General features: G+C 30.0%; 1 protein-coding gene across 2 annotated transcripts in view; it reads left to right on the top strand.

Moving 5' to 3' along the window:
- The first annotated feature begins 276 nt into the window (after nt 1-276).
- LOC145247960 (uncharacterized) overlaps nt 277-17,691 on the top strand; it is a 106,804-nt gene continuing 89,389 nt past the window's right edge. The window contains exon 1 of one of the 2 annotated variants that reach the window (XM_080109607.1): nt 277-501. The gene's annotated coding sequence lies outside the window, so the exon portion shown is untranslated. The remainder of the gene's footprint in view (nt 502-17,691) is intronic. The other variant, XM_080109608.1, reaches the window with a different exon arrangement.

The raw sequence follows: 17,691 nt of genomic DNA, 5'->3' as shown, positions 1-17,691 counted from the left end.
TCATCATGATTAAAAATGTCTGGCCAACTAGTCAATAACAACCATATCAGATTTAGTTTTAGGGTGTGTCTGATTTTTCCCAAATGGTTAAAAAATATCTATTGAAAATAAATATGTCTATATAAAAAAAATTAATCGGGAAATGGAGAAAGCTAAAAATAAAATAATTTTTTTTTAATGGTTAGTAATACCCTCCCATCCCTTTCTAAATAATGCTACACTTTGATCCCGGACCAAGGGTTAATGTTATCTAAATAGTATTTTTTCCAAATTTTCAAAACGCAAGAGAGTTCCACGAACTAAACAAGGGAGTTAACTCGTCTCTCATTGCACTCTTCGTCCCTCTCAAAAAACAAAATGGCGTTTTAAATTACCTCTTGTCTTTGTTGACTATAATTATTATTCATTCAAAATTTGGCGGCTTCGTTCTTCTAGAAGTATGCCTTTTGAGTGATTTATTTAGTTTAATAGCTGCCCTGCAACTTTATTGTTTTATACACTGTAAGTATCGCCTTGTTTTCATTTGTTTCTTTATTTCGCGATGTTCTTTCGTAGCTATTCCGCTTGAAAACATGGACGAAAAAAAAAAATCACACTTCGTAAGAAAACCGCGAAATAAACCTTTCTTTTCACATAAATTTAACCTCTTTGTAAATGTCGACATGTTCGTCCTGATTGAAGTTAAATATTTTAAAGTTTTATTTTCGTTGGTTAATGGTTATATTTTCGTTTTATTTTGATCGAATGTTTTGCGATTTTCTAAACTTTCTATGTGCACTTTCTGACTCAAAAACTGGGAAAACGACTTATATTTATTATTTATTTATTTTAACACAACCGCTGATTTTTATTTTTCATGTGTATGTTGTAAAATTAATTTTTTAAAAATATTTAGTGCTTGTATAGATCAGCCTCCATGGCTGCCAACATTTTGTTCTGTAAAACGCGGTAACGAGTTATGAAAACACTCCAAAGGCAAACACAAAATGAAACTCTGGTTCCTGAAACAGCCAATAATAGTAATGGTGGCGGTAAAAATAAATAGTGATTTTGTTTGTGCTTATTTATATTGTATATGTTTTTTTTTTTTGTTTTTTTTTTGTAAATTGTTTTTATTTATTTTAATTATTGAATTGTGTTATTTTATATTTTTCAATCGCACGGACATTTTATTTATAACAATAAGAATATAAAAACTTGGTACTAGTGCAGAGTGATCCGGACGTAAATAATAACGTTATTATTTAAAAAGCCATTCTTAACATGGGGAGGGTGTTTCGTACCTATTCTATACTTCAATCTTACAATTGAAGAAAAAAAAAAACCATATAAAACTTTAATTAAACTTGGAAATACGATTTAAAAAATAGCGCGGATCACTCTCTGTACTAGCACCAAAAACTTATGATACTCATGCAGTTATTGATCCGTGCTGCTGCTGAGCTGAAATAATAACGTTATTATTTAGAAAACCATTCTTAACATGGGGGCGGGAGGGTGTTATGTACCGATTCTGTACTTTCACCTAACAATTGAATAAAAACAGGCATCGTAAAACTTTAACTAAACTTGAAAATGCTATTAAAAAAAAAAATAGCGCGGATCAGTAAGTGCATTAGCACCAAACTTAGAAAGAAAATAAATTGATCGCGTCACACAAAAAAAGAAAAACTAGAAAACAATTATAAAATAAAAAGCGATGATTTACAAATAATTTTGGTACTCATGAGTGATCCGTGCTGAAATAACGTTATTATTTAAAAAGCCATTCTTAACATGGGGAGGAGAGGGTGTTTTGTACCTATTATTCTGTACTTTAACCTTACAATTGAATAAAAAAACATAAAACTTTAATTAAACTTGGAAATACGATTTAAAAAATAGCGCGGATCACTTTCTGCACTAGCACCATAATTTTTTGGTGCTTGTACAATTCAATCAAGACATTAAAAAAATGAAAATATTGGGGAAAAAAAGTTATATTATCCGTGCCCGTTATGGAATTAAGTTCTCCGAAAAAAAAAAAATCCCTTAATTTGATCAAGTAGTTTTTTTAATACAGCGAAAAAACAATTTATGATGCCAAACAAAACGTAGCCATGTTTCGAGTTTTAGACCACGAGGAAGGAAAAGAAGCAATTATTACTTAACATGAGTATGGGTAGGTGTGTCAGAAATTTCGTGAAAAATAGTGAATAATTCCACCCCGTCTTTTGAAGTTTATAACTCCTCGAAAAATGTAATTCAAGTCCTAATTTTTTTTTTCAATTAAAGGAGCAAGGACCAAGGTTTCATTAAAGAAAAAACAAAAAAAAAAAACGAACAACGTGGTTTAAAAAAAAAAGGGTTTTAAACTTCGAACTTTACAGGTAAATTTCTAAAAAACACTACTTTTTTTGTTTTAAATTTGAATATATTATTTGTTGACCTTTTCTTTTCAATTTGTGATATATAAAGCTTTTACTTTTTAATAGACACTTAAAAATTAGGGGGGGGTGCGTGAATAAAAAAAAAACAACGTTTGTCTAAAATATTATATTCGGTTTATTGGAAAGAACATAAAATTTCACATTGACCCTGAAAATATCGTAAAAATAGAATCAATAGAAAAATTGATAGATTTTTAGAGTTTAAAAATTGAAAAATATTGAGTTCGTAAAATTCATTACTGTTTTTTAAAAAAATAAAAAAAATATTTCTATTACTTTTAAAACAACTTTAATAGTTTATTTTGGAAGTATAATCCATAAAGAAAATAAACAACCCACTTTTAAAAGAGAAATTACGAGTTTTTTATATTTTATTCGCAATTTCGTGTTAGGGGTGTCAAAAATTCCTACAAAAATTCTGATACACCTAGAGGGGTGTCGGCACTTTAGACTGAGTTATCTCGCCATGTAGCCCTCCCTCTCTTCCTCGTGGTCAAAAAGTTCAAACATGCATTGCATTGCATGGCTACCTTCAGTTCAGTCATAAAAAATTATTTTTTCAGCTGTAAAAAAAAAAAAAGAAAAAAAAAATACTTGATCAAATTAAGTGAAATTTTTGGTACTACTACAGTTTATCGCCGAAAATGAAGACGGCATTTTTCAGGCATCTGTTGTCAGAATCAGAGGGAGAAATCAGTATTTTAAACTATGACCGAACCATGAAATAAATAGCAAAAAAATAAATAAATAAATAAAATATAAACTAGATAATGATTACTTCCGGAAAGAACTAATTACTTCGTTCCCCGGGTTTGTATTACTATACATAGATTTGAAAAAGTTGTCAAAAGAACAAATATATAACAAATAGATGTTATCAAAGGCAAGATAAGTTACTTTTCTACCTAACTGGATATGTTTTTAGTGTTTTTATTTAATGTAAAATGTTTAATCGGCTCAAAAAACAGTGTTTACCGATGTATTGGAAAATTAAAAATGGCGCCGTACTCTCTCTTTGACACGGTAAGTTTGGGAAAAGGAGTTAAAAATAAAAAAAAATTATACAAAATACTGTGAAAACCCCACCGAATATATGTCATGTCAGCCTATGTCACAGTAACATATATTGAGCGAGTTTCTAACAGTATTTTGTCTAGTTTCAAGCCAATTTACTTTCCCGTAAATTTGTGAGTTCAGTTAAAAAAACTTGCTGTAACAATTTTTTTTTTTCTTAAATTAAATAATACATAACCGGAATGGAATCGAGTAAAAGTTGAAACCAAATGTTCTATCTTTTACTCACTTCCGCACCGCCGCGACGGTTATGTATTTAATTAAAAATGGTTAGCGCGAATATACGATAAAATCAAATGGGTTGAAAAATTTGGCTTATCCGGCATAATTCATTGTTGGCTTACTCCCGTCGCTTTCTAGACGGTGATAGGTGATTTGACGTCCCCGACGAAATCTGTTTCAACAGATATTTTAACTGAAAGAATTTATCACGTATTTAATTATGGAGATATTCTTAGACGAGTTATTATTAGTAGTAAGTAGCAGTAGTTTTGCACATAAAATGTTAAGTTACAAGAAATAAATATTACACATTTATTAAATAAAAATAAGAATTGTTCACATTGTTTACATATGAACTTTTTTTTTATATGAAATATAAAGTTTTACGTACGTAAAAATGAATATTTTACACTACTACTAATAATAAGGCGCTAATGCACTTACTGATCCGCGCTATTTTTTAAATCGTATTTCCAAGTTTAATTAAAGTTTTATGTTTTTTTATTCAATTGTAAGGTTAAAGTACAGAATCGGTATAAAACATCCTCCCCTCTCCATGTTAAGAATGGCTTTTTAAATAATGTTATTATTTCAGCACAGATCAATAAGTGCATGAGTACCCATAATAATAATCACATTAAAAGTAATTAAACATTTTTTATAAAAAAGTGTCATTCTTATGTCAAAAAATTACTACTACTACTACTAATAATAATAATTTGTGCAATAATGTCTCCGTAATTAAATTCCTTCAGTGAAAATATCTGTTGGAACATGTTTCGTCGCGGACGCCAAATCAGCTATCACCATCTATAGAAAGCGGTGAAACTAAGGCAAGAATGAAATGCCTTGAGAAATATGCCGGATAACCAAAACTTCTTTTAAATATTAAATATTACAATAGAAAAATGCGAGCATGAAAAGTAATATGGTTTAGCTTAAACATGGAAAAGTAAAGGACTAGTTAAAACTGGAAAAGAAAAGGACAAAATATTCTAGTAAAAAATATAATAAATTGATAATTTAAAATATTAAGGATTGATTATATAATGTTATGAATTGAATTTTCCAAAAAAAATCTTAATGCTGCAATATTTTAAGTTATGAATTGATTATATTTTTTACTAGAATATCTTGTCCTTTACTTTTCCAGTTTTAACAACTAGTCCTTTACTTTTCCATGTTTAAGCTTAACTATATTACTTTTCATGCTCGCATTTTTCTACTGTAATCCATGATTTTTTCAGGCTTCCAATAAATTCACTTCTTCTTTGTTTAATTTCAGTCTTATTTTTTTGCCCCCATGAACACATGTAATAACAATGTACAGTACTCGTCTGCTTTCAACAAAATTTCCCCAATTATCTCCCTTTCATGCTTTCATTCTGTTTCACTTCTTACTTCTCTTTTAGCGACAGTAGTGAATTATTAGCAACAGTAGTCACTGAAGCAATGTGGTTGCTATGGAAACCAGTCATAAAAAGCGTTGCTCACCTCCTTACATATTTTGACAATTTTGAACACCAGAAAATTCATCATAACTTTTGTTTTACTGAACGAAAATTGAAAAGTTTTTTCTTCCACAATATAGCGGTCCTGGATATGACCTAAAACTATATCCGATGGTGAGGCCCCACCTTGCGGGCTTTGGGGAGTGTGGAGCCACCCTTTAATTGCCATTGCTCCCAGGTCCACTCTGACCCAGAGTGGTAGTACCTGTTAGGGTCCCAACTATGGGTTAAATAGAATCTGACGTAAAAAATATACTTCATTAAAAATCGTTCCTCAAAATAACTAGATTTGGCATTAAATAACCTGAAAAAGGTTGATATGCCGTAAAACAACCAACCAATCAATCCACAATATAGCTGAGAAGGTGATCTATAAACTGTAATAATTGTTTGAAATTTGGTTGAAAAATGAGTGAGCGGTGAAGCTTTAAAGCAGTTCTAAATGACTAAAACTGACACAACCATATATTCAAACACAGTAGTGTTTGAATAAAAAAAATTAACGCAAATAGGTCACAAATGAGTAGGTAAACCACACAAAAAAATTCTTTTAAACCAATTTCCCAACTGTTTCTAATTAAAATTATGTCGCCAATAATCATGATTGTGCTTTTACTTTATTTTTACATCTTAATTTTCAAATAGAATAACTTATATAATTGAAAGCTGTGTGTATATCCGCCTAAAAATCAGAAACTACATGAGATACTTATACACCATTTAAGCTAGGAACAAAGTGTAGTATATGTGTCATACTTCATATTTTCTGTCCTCGGCTAGTGAAGAAGAAGTCCTTCTACTGGGGCAATTTAAAAATTTTGTCGCAATCCATAGTATTTTTTTTTTTTTTTTCTTTAAAGATGGGGTGGATTTTCTCTACATTAAAAATTGACCTTGTGTGTCTAACTTTGGGGTAGGACACTTTACATCTGATTCAATATGACCTCTGAACTCGTTATGTTAAAGAATATACATTCCTTGGTGGTCACCTGAACCAAATTAGTATGTGTAGAGGCATGTTTTTTTTTTTTTATTTAATCCACTTTGGTATTTGTTTAAAAAATAACAATGAAATTAGGTCACACAGTCATTCGTTATATTTCTTTTTATTATATACTAGTGGGGGTACCTGGAGTTACTCTGGTGTTTGTAGGTGGAAAAGAAAAAAAAAAAAAGTGTTTTGAATCCGTGACGAACCTGAAGGCAGAAAAGAAAGTAAAAGAAATAAAATGTTAGTCGGGAGGGAGGTTCGAACCCACGACATGAAGGCAGAGCGGAAAGGAAACGTGAACTTTTACCGCTACTTCTTAAGCCATAGGAAGTGAAAAGCATTCAAATTTAGCAATGTCAATCAATAAGTTGATTTACAGAAATGAACATTGGCTGGAGGCCAGTTCAGCTTTCCACCGTTTCATTTATTTGTTTTCCCACTATGTTGGGGAAAACCAGCTCCTCACAAAAAAGGAGTGTTCAAATGAATAGCAATTGTCTGATATAAGGGGTTTCCTCCCAGTTTGATCAAAGCTGTTTGCTTTCTGGATGTATCGGCATGAAAGGCCGAGAAGCTGATTTTGCTTTCGATTTAGTTTCACTTTTATACGGAAAACATGCGAGAGGAAGGAATAGCATGAATTTTATTAAAGTCGATCAAAATAAATGTAGACACGACATCCGTTCACAAATTGTAGATATTATGATCTAGGGAGTATATAAAAAGTTCTAAGAAATAGTACCCCCCCTCTCTCTGAGGAGCCCGGCAAAAAAAGCCTTTACTGGACATACAAACACATGCGCGACATTTTTGTCTTTTATATATATAGACTAGTAGACCGTCTGGCATTACCCGGTCATAAAATACGTATAAATATATTTTAATTTGTACAGATTTCTTTATTATAGAGCAAATTCTCGTTTTTAAAGGAATCTTCATTTAGTAGCTTGCATATCCATGATTGAGTATATTATAGGCACGGCCAAAAAATGAAAAAAAAAAAAAAATTTTTTTTTTTTTTTTTTTTAATAAATTAAAATCTATTAAAAGCCATTAATCTTGAGCAACTTTTTTTTTTCAGAAAGATAAAAGCCTAAATTATTTCATATGAAAAGCAGAATAATATCAAACTTTTTCTACAATTTTTAATAGCATTTAAAATTTTCCAAAACCACATCACTCACCATCATTTTTGTCTCAATCAAAACATTTAAATAGTTTTTTTTCAAAGGTTTTGAATCAATTATTATTTTTTTCTTTATGTCTAAATAATATTTAGGATGATTTTCTATATGAATATGCAAAAATATATAAGTACCTGAATTTCAAATAATTCCAACTTTTTATATCACTAAAGATTTTGCATAATGGAATTAAAAAAAAAAAACGAAATTTAATGATAGTTTGAAATAAACTATGGTAGCCTTGATAGGACTAAATAAATTTCATTTAGCCATAAAAATATCCATGTATTTTTTTTAACGTTTGATTTGACGATTAAGTGATGGTTTAATTCTTTTTTCATAAGCGATATATGTATATTTGTTGCCTACCTAACCCCTGAAGTTAAGCAACGATGAGGCTGGCCAGTACCAGATGGGTGACCATTTTCGGAATGCTAGCCACCGTATGTATTGAAGACAACTCTTTCATCTCGTATTATGCTTGGTCTACCATAGGTGAGTTAATATTAATTAAGTAACAAGAAATTGCAGAAAGAAATTATCGTATTTTTTGCAAAATGCACAGTTAATTTTTTTTTTTTTTAGTATCGATTCTTCAAAGCATTTCCTATTTAATGGTATATTAGCAATATTGGGCTCACTAAAAAAAAATATTAATTTATTTTTCAATGATTTAAGAGTAGTGTTTTTTTGTGAAAATAATGAAAATATATAATTTTTTTTTTTCTAATCTGAAAGATAATTATTATATTCAATGAATTTCGCATTTCAAAACACAAAAGATGAAAAATTAAACATTTAAAATTCAGATTTTCAATCTTAAAATCTGATACGTGCGCAGTTTTAAAATTTTTTTTTTTTTCTACAATCCTAACACTCCCTACAATACAATACATTTTGTTCAGTTTCGGCTGATTATTTTAAGCATATTTGTACCCCAAATAAAGAAGGACGTTGTAGGAAAAAAAAATATACATATAAATATTGATTATGAAAAAAAAGTACACCATTATAAAGTTTATTCTTCACTTAATGATCGGTGAAAATTTCTTATTGATTTGGATAATTACTTGATTTTTGGTAGATTTTTAAAGAGAGACTCAGTCAAAAAATTCTCACTCTCCCCTTACGTTAGCATAATTTATTGTAAATTAGAATAGTACACAGCCAAATATTTATATTAACATTATTTTGTTTAGATGAATATCAAAACCAAATTAAAATATAATATTTATGCATATTTTACAACCGGGCAATGCCGGACGGCCTGCTAGTTTATATATATTTTATAATAATTGTGTAAATCTTAAAACCTAACAAAACTATAACAAAGATTAATTATTAATTGCAGTTTGAGAAAGAAGCATAAAGATTTAAAAAAAAATCATTTAAGTTGCTTTTGCTGTTCCATACTTATTGACAACTTCGTATAGTAAACACAAGTGCTGACGTCACCGATTTTGTGCTCCGTTCTTCACAATCGGCTGGAGGTTCCAATAGTCCCAACTTGGCCCAATCAAAACAAAAGCGTCGTGCATAAGTTTACAAAGTCCAAAATGTCAGAAAGTCAATTTTATTTTAAAATTTTTAGAGGAATTGGAACATATTTATTAAACCTTGATTTTTGTATTTTTGAAGATTATAAAAAAAATTATTAATTTCGATAATCCTATTTATTGTAATAAAAAGTGCTTATTTAATTAGAATATTTATTTACTTTTTTACATGATGAATCGATTTGTTTTCAAATGTGTTGTAACGATAAATTGATCTTTTTTTTAAAATAAAGTAAAAGTGCATTTAAAGTGTCCAAAAAAAAAATTCAACTAAAATCACTGATTACACTGACAATTTATTAATAACTAGCATTTCAGCCCGGGGTGTTTGGAGGTATATGTTGAGCAAAAAAAAAAAAATTTGGTAGTATGGAGGCAGGCTTGACCTGTATCGTAAATGAGGAAAAGAATGGGGGGGAAAAACTGGCGTCTTTGCTGTTACGACTACCGCCAAACCGGAAGAGACGTAGGTTTAAATTAAGGCTAGACAATTGAAAGGAGAGGATGACTTTAAAAAATATCGGCGAAAAAAGCGCCCCCCCCTTGTAGAAAAGTGCCTCGTTGAAGGTGAAGATATTAATATTTTTAGCCAATTTTTCGATATTTGTCGTCTGAAAGGTCGAACTTCAAAACGATACTGATCTTGTAAAAATCCGTCGCCTCTGTCGAAAGTTTTAGGCAGACATGCAAACATACATGCATTTATATATTGGTAACTAAAAATTTTCGATCCAAACTGATTCAAAAGCTTGCCCTATCTCTGAATGCCCTTTATGTAAAATTTCAAATTTTTAGACCAGAAATGGTCTGATTAATTTGGTAGAGACCGCAGAGGTCAATTTTTTTTTTAAACTTTGATCCCTTAACATTTGTTTTGGGCTCAAATCAAGTTATTAAGTTAGATCCATGTCCAAAGAACCTATATCTAAAATTTCAATTGTTTATATCCAAAATTGTCGGAGGAGTTTAGTAGAGTTCTCAAAGGTCAAATTTTTTAACTTTGACCCCTTAACAGCCAAATTTCTGGGCGAAAACAGATTACAAAGATTTGTCCAAATCTCAATACCCTGTATATCAAATTTCGAGAGTGTAGACTGAAAATTGACAGTTATTGTGTAGGGAAATGTACACAGACAGATACACACAGACACTTTCACTTTTCTAGATATATAGATTAAAGAGAATATGGTGGGAAGGTTGCAAATCCTGTCTGTTTCCTTTTTATTATTATTTTATATACTAGTAGTTCAGCTCGACTTTGCTTGTGTCCTATGTACGTTGTGCTATGTATATATATATATATATATATATATATATATATATATATAAAAATTTGGACTCGTGTCCAGTTAACCTGCATCTAAATTTTCAAGTGTTTAGACTCAAAAGGAGTTTGTTAGAGTCTGCAAAGGTCAACTCTTTCAACTTTGACCTCTTTGCAGCCAAGTTTTCGCCCTACTTGAATACCCTTGAATACCCTTTATGTAAAAGTTCAAATGCTTGCCTCAAAATTGGCTGAATAGTTTGCTAGAGACCGCAAAGGTCAAATCTTTTGAACTTTTACCCCTTAGCAGCTCAAATTTTCAGCCCCAAACCGATTAAAGGGCTTGCCCTATGTCTGAATACACTTTGTCAAATGTTTAGACCAAAAATTAGTTGAGTAATTTGGTAGAGACTGCAGAGGTCAAATTTTTTTTAACTTTGACCCCAATTTTGACCCCTTAACATTTATTGTTTTGGGCTCCAATCAAATTAAAAGGTTTGATCCGTGTCCAAGTAACCTACATCTAAAATTTCAAGTGTTTAGTTCCAAAATTGTCGGAGGAGTTTGGTAGAGTTTTTAAAAGTCAAATCGTTGAACCATGACCCCTTGATAGCCAAATTTCTGGCCAAAAACCAATTAAAAAGATTTTCCCAAATCTCAATACTCCTTATGTCAAATCTCGAGTCTGTAGACTGAAAATTGACAGAATAGTTTGGTAGAGAAATGTACACACACAATTTCAGTTTTATATATACTAGCAATTCAGCCTGGCTTTGCTCAGGCCCTATGTACCGTTCATAACTTTATGTGCATATGTATATATTAAAAAGTGTTAATATTTACAGTAATGCCTTTCTATATAATAGACTTCCTTAACTACCATAGAGAAAAGTTAGAGACTGCGGAGATAAAATTTTTTAAAACTTGGATCTCAATTTTGACCCCTTAACATTCATTGTTTTGGGCTCAAATCAAATTAAAATATTTGACCCGTGTCCAGGTAACCTACATCTAAAATTTCAACTGTTTAGACCCAAAATTGGTGGAGGAGTTTGGTAGAGTCTGCAAATGTCAACTATTTCAACCATGATCTCTTGGCAGTGAAACTTTCGCCCAAAAACTGATTAAAAAGCTTGCTGCATGTCTGAGTACTTTTTATGTAAAATTTCAAATGTTTAAACCAAAAATTTGCTGAATAGTTTGCTAGAGACCGCAAAGGTAAAATCTTTTGAACTTTGACCCCTTGGCAGTCAAATTTTCGGCCAAAATCTGATTAAAAAGCTTGCCCTTTGTCTAAATACACTTTCAAATATTTAGACCAAAAATTGGCTGAGTAATTTGGAAGAGACCGCAGAGGTCAATTTTTAAAAAAACTTTGACCTCAATTTTGACCTCTTAGCATTTATTGTTTTGGGCTCAATTCAAATTATAAAGTTTGATCTATGTCCAAAGAACTTATATCTAAAGTTTCAAGTGTTTAGACTTAAAATTGGCGGAGGAGTTTGGTAGAATTCTCAAAGGTCAAACCGTTGAACTTCGACCCCTTAACAGCCAAATTTCTGGCCAAAACCCGATTAAAAAGATTTTCCCAAATCTCAATACCCCTTATGTCAAATCTCGAGTCTGTAAACCGAAAATTGATAGTTATTGTGTAGGGAAACACACACACACACACACACACACACACACACACACATAGATAGATATTTTTCCTATCCGTTTTTTTGTCTAAATTATTATTGTTATTGAAAATATCAATTTTTAAATTATCTTTTCTTTTTTCTTAGTGATGCTAGATCTCAGTTTTTTTTTTTTTTTTTTTTTTTTTTTTTTTTTTTTTTTTTACAGGATTATAAAAACAAGAAAAAACTATCATGCGTACAAGAAAAATATATTACATTTTACATTTTTGTGAGAATTAAAATCGCATTAAATACTTTTTTCAATTATATTATTTTCTGGTGAAAATATTGATGATAGTTCAAGAAATTAATTTTTCTTCAAGTTATATCGAATTCTAATACGGACGTTAGGGGCTTTTTTCGTAGTGTTCCTAAAATATTAAAAACTTTTTTTTATTATTAACATCTACATTGCTTTATTTTATTATTTTTTTTTTTTTATAAAAAAGCAAACAGAAATGCATGCGTCTTTTTTGTTTAGTACTTAAAACTTTAACTTTAAGGTGTTTTTGTTTACAAAAAATAATACATTTTCACTAAAATGTAAAATAAAATAATAGGTTCATTATATTCTGTGATTGTTAATTAATAAATACTGAAAATTTCATTGAAATTGGTTGATTTTCTGAATTTGAGTGAATTTTTAACTGAAAGGAGGGGTCAAAATGTTTATGCATTTTCGGGATCGGCCATTCATTTTGCACGTACCTACGAATAGAAAAAGTAGGCTTTTAATATCAATGTCAGAACGAGACCCCCTCCCCTCCAAAAAAAAAAACTTGATAGGTGTATAGATATAGAGAGAGGACAGTCAAAGGGAAAGGTAGTGAGAGAAAGATTTTTTTTTTTTTTTTTTTTTTTAAATGCTTCTATTTTGTTGTTCCGTCTACCCGGGGCAACACCGGATAATACTTTTAGTCTTTTAGAAGAATATCGTCTTTTGAAGAGAGAATTTGGGATTCCGAAAATGTACTCTAATATGAATGTTTTGTCTCGGCTGAAAAAAAAAAAAAGCTGAGGAGAGGGGGGGGGGCATATTTTTCGAATGAGTCATAGTTTTTATCAAAACAAAAATAACAACTACGAAATAAGGGATCGTTCTAGAAGAAATGTCTATTCATAGTAAATTACTATTGCGTTATACTTAAAAAAAAAAAAAAATTTTTTTTTAATTAAAAATCTATTTATAAATCTTATTGAAAAGTTAAATTTATCCATGACGTAATATAAACGTGTGTAAGCGTAGAACATTTAAATCAACTTCCTTGTTCAGTTTCATTTTTATCAAAAAACAAACAAATAAAACAAACGCCCCCCCCCCCTCTCCTCCTTCATAAATTGTTTCACTTTGTTAAATAAATTTCAGGTTTATATTTTAATTGACTAATACTTTCCTTGTTTTTGATAATAATCGTTTCTGTTTCCGGAATCTTTTTTAGATGAGGATTGATAAGTTGTATTATTTGGACTACTGTTCTCATTTCGGATTTTATTTACACAATTTTTCTGTCGTAAAACCTTTAAGCTTCCTCTTCGAGTTCGTCTTGTCGAACTCTCTGGAATCTTTATAAGTGGCCCTCTTCGAAATTCCGTACGGATTTCGGAGTTCGACGAGGTTCGCTTGAAGAAAGTCGGGAGTTTTATCGTTGGGAGAATAACACGAGAACATTAATACCAAAACAAATAAAACATCCTTTTTTTTTTTTTTTTTTTTTTTTTTTTTTTTTTTTGTACGAGTTTTATGTATTGCGATGTAAATATATATCTTTCCACCTGGAGAGTGGGTAGGTTTTTATTACTCTAACTTTATAGGAATGAAGCCAATTTTAACAAATCAAAACAAAACGAGGTTTTTTGTTTTTAGGTGCATACTGCATGGGAGCACTAGCACTAGCACTACCGGGTAGTGCCACTACCCCCTTTGCGTTTTTTTTTTTTTTTAATTTCCGTTTTTTTTTTTTTTTTTTTTTTCAGCGGATTATCGAATGGACACTAGTTTACCAGATTGACTTATATAAAAAATTTTTTTTTTTAAGTCAATATTTAAATATTAGTATAGGTGCTCAGTTTCTAATCCAACGTTCTAGTAAATCGATCACCCAGTTTAGAACCGCTAAGTGATTTTAGGCCAAATTTGAATTTTTTTTTTTTTTCCGGAGATTATTTTAAAAATCGAAATTTAAAAAAAAAAAGTCTAAATACGTGAAATTTAGTTTAAAAACGTCAAGTGGTTCTAAACTGGGTGATCGATTTACTAGAACGTTGCATTAGAAACTGAGCACCCCCTACAAATATTTAAGTATTGACTTAAAAACTGGAACAGAAATCGGAAATTAGTACATGGAAATATTTTGCATTCATAACAGTGTATTGCTACTATAATTTTAAGAAAATTGAAATCATTTTTAGAAGATAGACCATTAGGATTTCTAAGTTAATACTTAAATACATTGTGTTGGTTAATGAGTTGACAACCCTTGCTTCACCAGAAATTTCAACATTACTTCGTTTCTTTCCTTCCTCACTATCGGTAAGAAAAATTATGTCATTTTTGGAAGATGTCTCAGCAGGATTTTCAAATAATGCATAAATACATTGACATAGTTTAGTGATAAGGCAACTGTTGCTTCATTATCAAATTCCATATTACAGTGTTTCATTTTTTCCCCACTACCGACAACAAAATAATAAGACATCATTTTCGGAAGATTACTCAGCAGGCTTTACAAACAAATAAACAAATATGTTGAGAAGCTTTGTGATTAGGCAACCCTTGCTTCACTACAAATTCCACATTGTGTTCTTTTCCTCCCTATTACTGACACCATCATTTTAAGTGAAACGATATCATTTGTTCACCATAACTCAGCAGGTTGACGGGAAGAGAAATTAGTTCATATATGTTGTACAATACCTGTCGAGAGTACGTTAAATTGTTTCATAGATGTATATAAATTACCCGTCCGAAGGTAGGTAAACATATTTTAAATATGTGTTGTAAATTACCCGTCCCAAAAAGGTAAAAATATTATATATACATTCTGTAAATTACCTGTCCTAGGGAAGGTACAGTTATGTCATACGTGTAATAGCCGTCCTAGGGTAGGTAAAATATTACTTTGCTCGAAATAGAAAATGATTCATAGACGTTAAAAATTCCTTTCTCCAAAAAATAGCAATTAAATTCAAAGTCAACTTCAATTTTCTCATTGTTTATACAGTCCCGAGCAATATGTGACACAAGATTGTTTTTAAAGTGGGGAGAAACCAGCTCCCCAAAAAAGGAGCATTCTGGCAGTAGGCAAAAATAAAAATTGCCTTAGTATAGAAGGGTTTCCTCTATATTGTCTAAACCCAAATTAAGTGTAGCATCAAATCGGATACTACACCTGGCTCTTAGCCCAAATTATCTGCAAATTTGGAAAATATGTCCTTTAAAGTTTTTACATTTTTGTTTAATGAGTAAATATTTTAACGTCTTTGATTTGAGAAGATTTTTTTTAACATAAGTAGGTAAGCCAAGACATTTTCTTTACATTAAAACTGTTAATGTGGGCACATAGATCTTTGTGAAACACAGACTATAATACTGAATTTATTTTGGTAACACAATTAGGCTTTGAATTATGACCATGTAAACTTCGTTGGAAATTAAAAAAAATTGCTGTCACGGGCCAAAGTTCGGTGACAAGCAAAAAATACTTTAAACAAGTATCACATGCTTAAAAATGTATGCAAAATGAAAACTAATGATAATGAAAATATTTTAACATGTAATTTAGATGGTGGCATGTGACATGCAGCTTTTAAGAAATTTATTTTCAAATTAACCGATCTCTAGTCAGGTCTTTATTCTTTTCTCTCCAGTTCATTCTCATCACTTCTTCCCTATTATAGTTAGCCTTCTCTTGTGAACTGAACCTGCTACCTCAACTGTTCTACATCTAACCCAAGAACTCCCATTCATTTTAATGTGGTTATACCATCAGTCTCCTGTTCTGCACTCATCCCTATATACTATCCAGATTTAATCTTCCTCTGAGGTCATCAGATCTAAGCCTGTCTTTAAAACTCACATTCATCATATTATTCTTGTATCATTTTTCTCCATGCAACGCATGTCCTCAACCCTCACTGACCAGATTTCACTTCCATACACCATCACACTTCATACACATGCCTAAGAGACTCTTTCCTTGATCAACATTAGTAACACAACAATGGCAGAAGTTCCTGAAATTACCACATCCACTTCGAATTCTTAGCACAAACTCCACCCTGTGCTCTCCAAAACTAATATCACCAAATTAAACTTTTGAACAACCTCAATAACTTCACTATCCAACTATCTCGAGATCCACTTAACCTCCAGTAAGTGATAAAATTTTAACTTAAAAATCAAAATCAAGAATTATTGTCCATAATCCAAAGAAAAATATTTTTTGACTGCTCCTTTTATACCTTTAAAACAAGAATATTAATTTATATTGAGGCATTTAAAATGAAAATTTTTTAAGTGATAACGTCAGTGTAGAAAACTTACAAATAAATAATCGATGATAATAATAAATAATATTTACAAATAAATAATCGATAATAAATAATATTTACAAATAAATAATCGATAATAAAACGTCAAATTGAAATTCGTTTCAGTTATTTTCCTTTCGTGGGCGAGCGGTAACTTATCAAGTTTTTTGCCTCAACGTTTCGGGTTCAATCCTACCTACCTACAAAACTTTTTTTTATTTTACTTTTTCTTCTTTTTACATAATGTTTGCTGTTTTTATTTATTTTTTTTTAAATTTTTTTACTTATTTTTTTAAAAAGAAGTTTAACATAGGGTTTGAAGCTCAAGCATTCAGACGACAAATATCCAAAAATTGGCTAAAAGCATTGTTTGCTTCACCCTCAACTTGGCACTTTTCTAAAGGGAGGGCTTGCTTTTTTCGCTGATATTTTCGAAAGTCATCTCCTCTTTCTTATTGACTCTCCTTAATTTAAACAATCATCACTTCCAGTTTGGCGATGCACGCAACAGCAAAGACGTCACTTTTTTTCTTTTTTTTTTTCTTCATGTTCTTTTCCTCCTTCATGGTACGGGTTCGAGCCTGCCTGCCTGCCTACTACCACGGGCACCCAGGCTAGTTAACAATATTTCTAACTTTGTTCAGTATGAGACAAGAAGAAAAAAATAATAATATAATAATGATTATACGTAAAAAAAATAATAATATAATAATGATTATACATAAAAAATAAAATAATGATTATACATAAAAAATAAAATAATAATGATTATACATAAAAAATAATAATATAATAATGATTATACGTAAAAAATAATAATATAATAATGATTATACGTAAAAAATAATAATATAATAATGATTATACATAAAAAAATAATAATATAATAATGATTATACATAAAAAATAATAATAATGATTATACATAAAAAATAATAATAATAATGATTATACATAAAAAATAATAATAATGATTATACGTAAAAAATAATATAATAATGATTATACATAAAAAATAATAATAATAATGATTATACGTAAAAAATAATATAATAATGATTATACATAAAAAATAATAATAATAATGATTATACGTAAAAAATAATAATGATTATACATAAAAAATAATAATATAATAATGATTATACATAAAAAATAATAATGATTAAAAGTAAAAAATAATAATGATTATACATAAAAAATAATAATATAATAATGATTATACATAAAAAATAATAATGATTATAC

This window comes from Euprymna scolopes, chromosome 26 (genome assembly GCF_053919585.1).
Source record: "Euprymna scolopes isolate OS-2025 chromosome 26, ASM5391958v1, whole genome shotgun sequence".
In the NCBI taxonomy this organism is placed as follows: domain Eukaryota; kingdom Metazoa; phylum Mollusca; class Cephalopoda; order Sepiida; family Sepiolidae; genus Euprymna; species Euprymna scolopes.
Note: the sequence above shows the minus strand (reverse complement) of the source record. Positions and strands in the feature narration are given on the sequence as shown.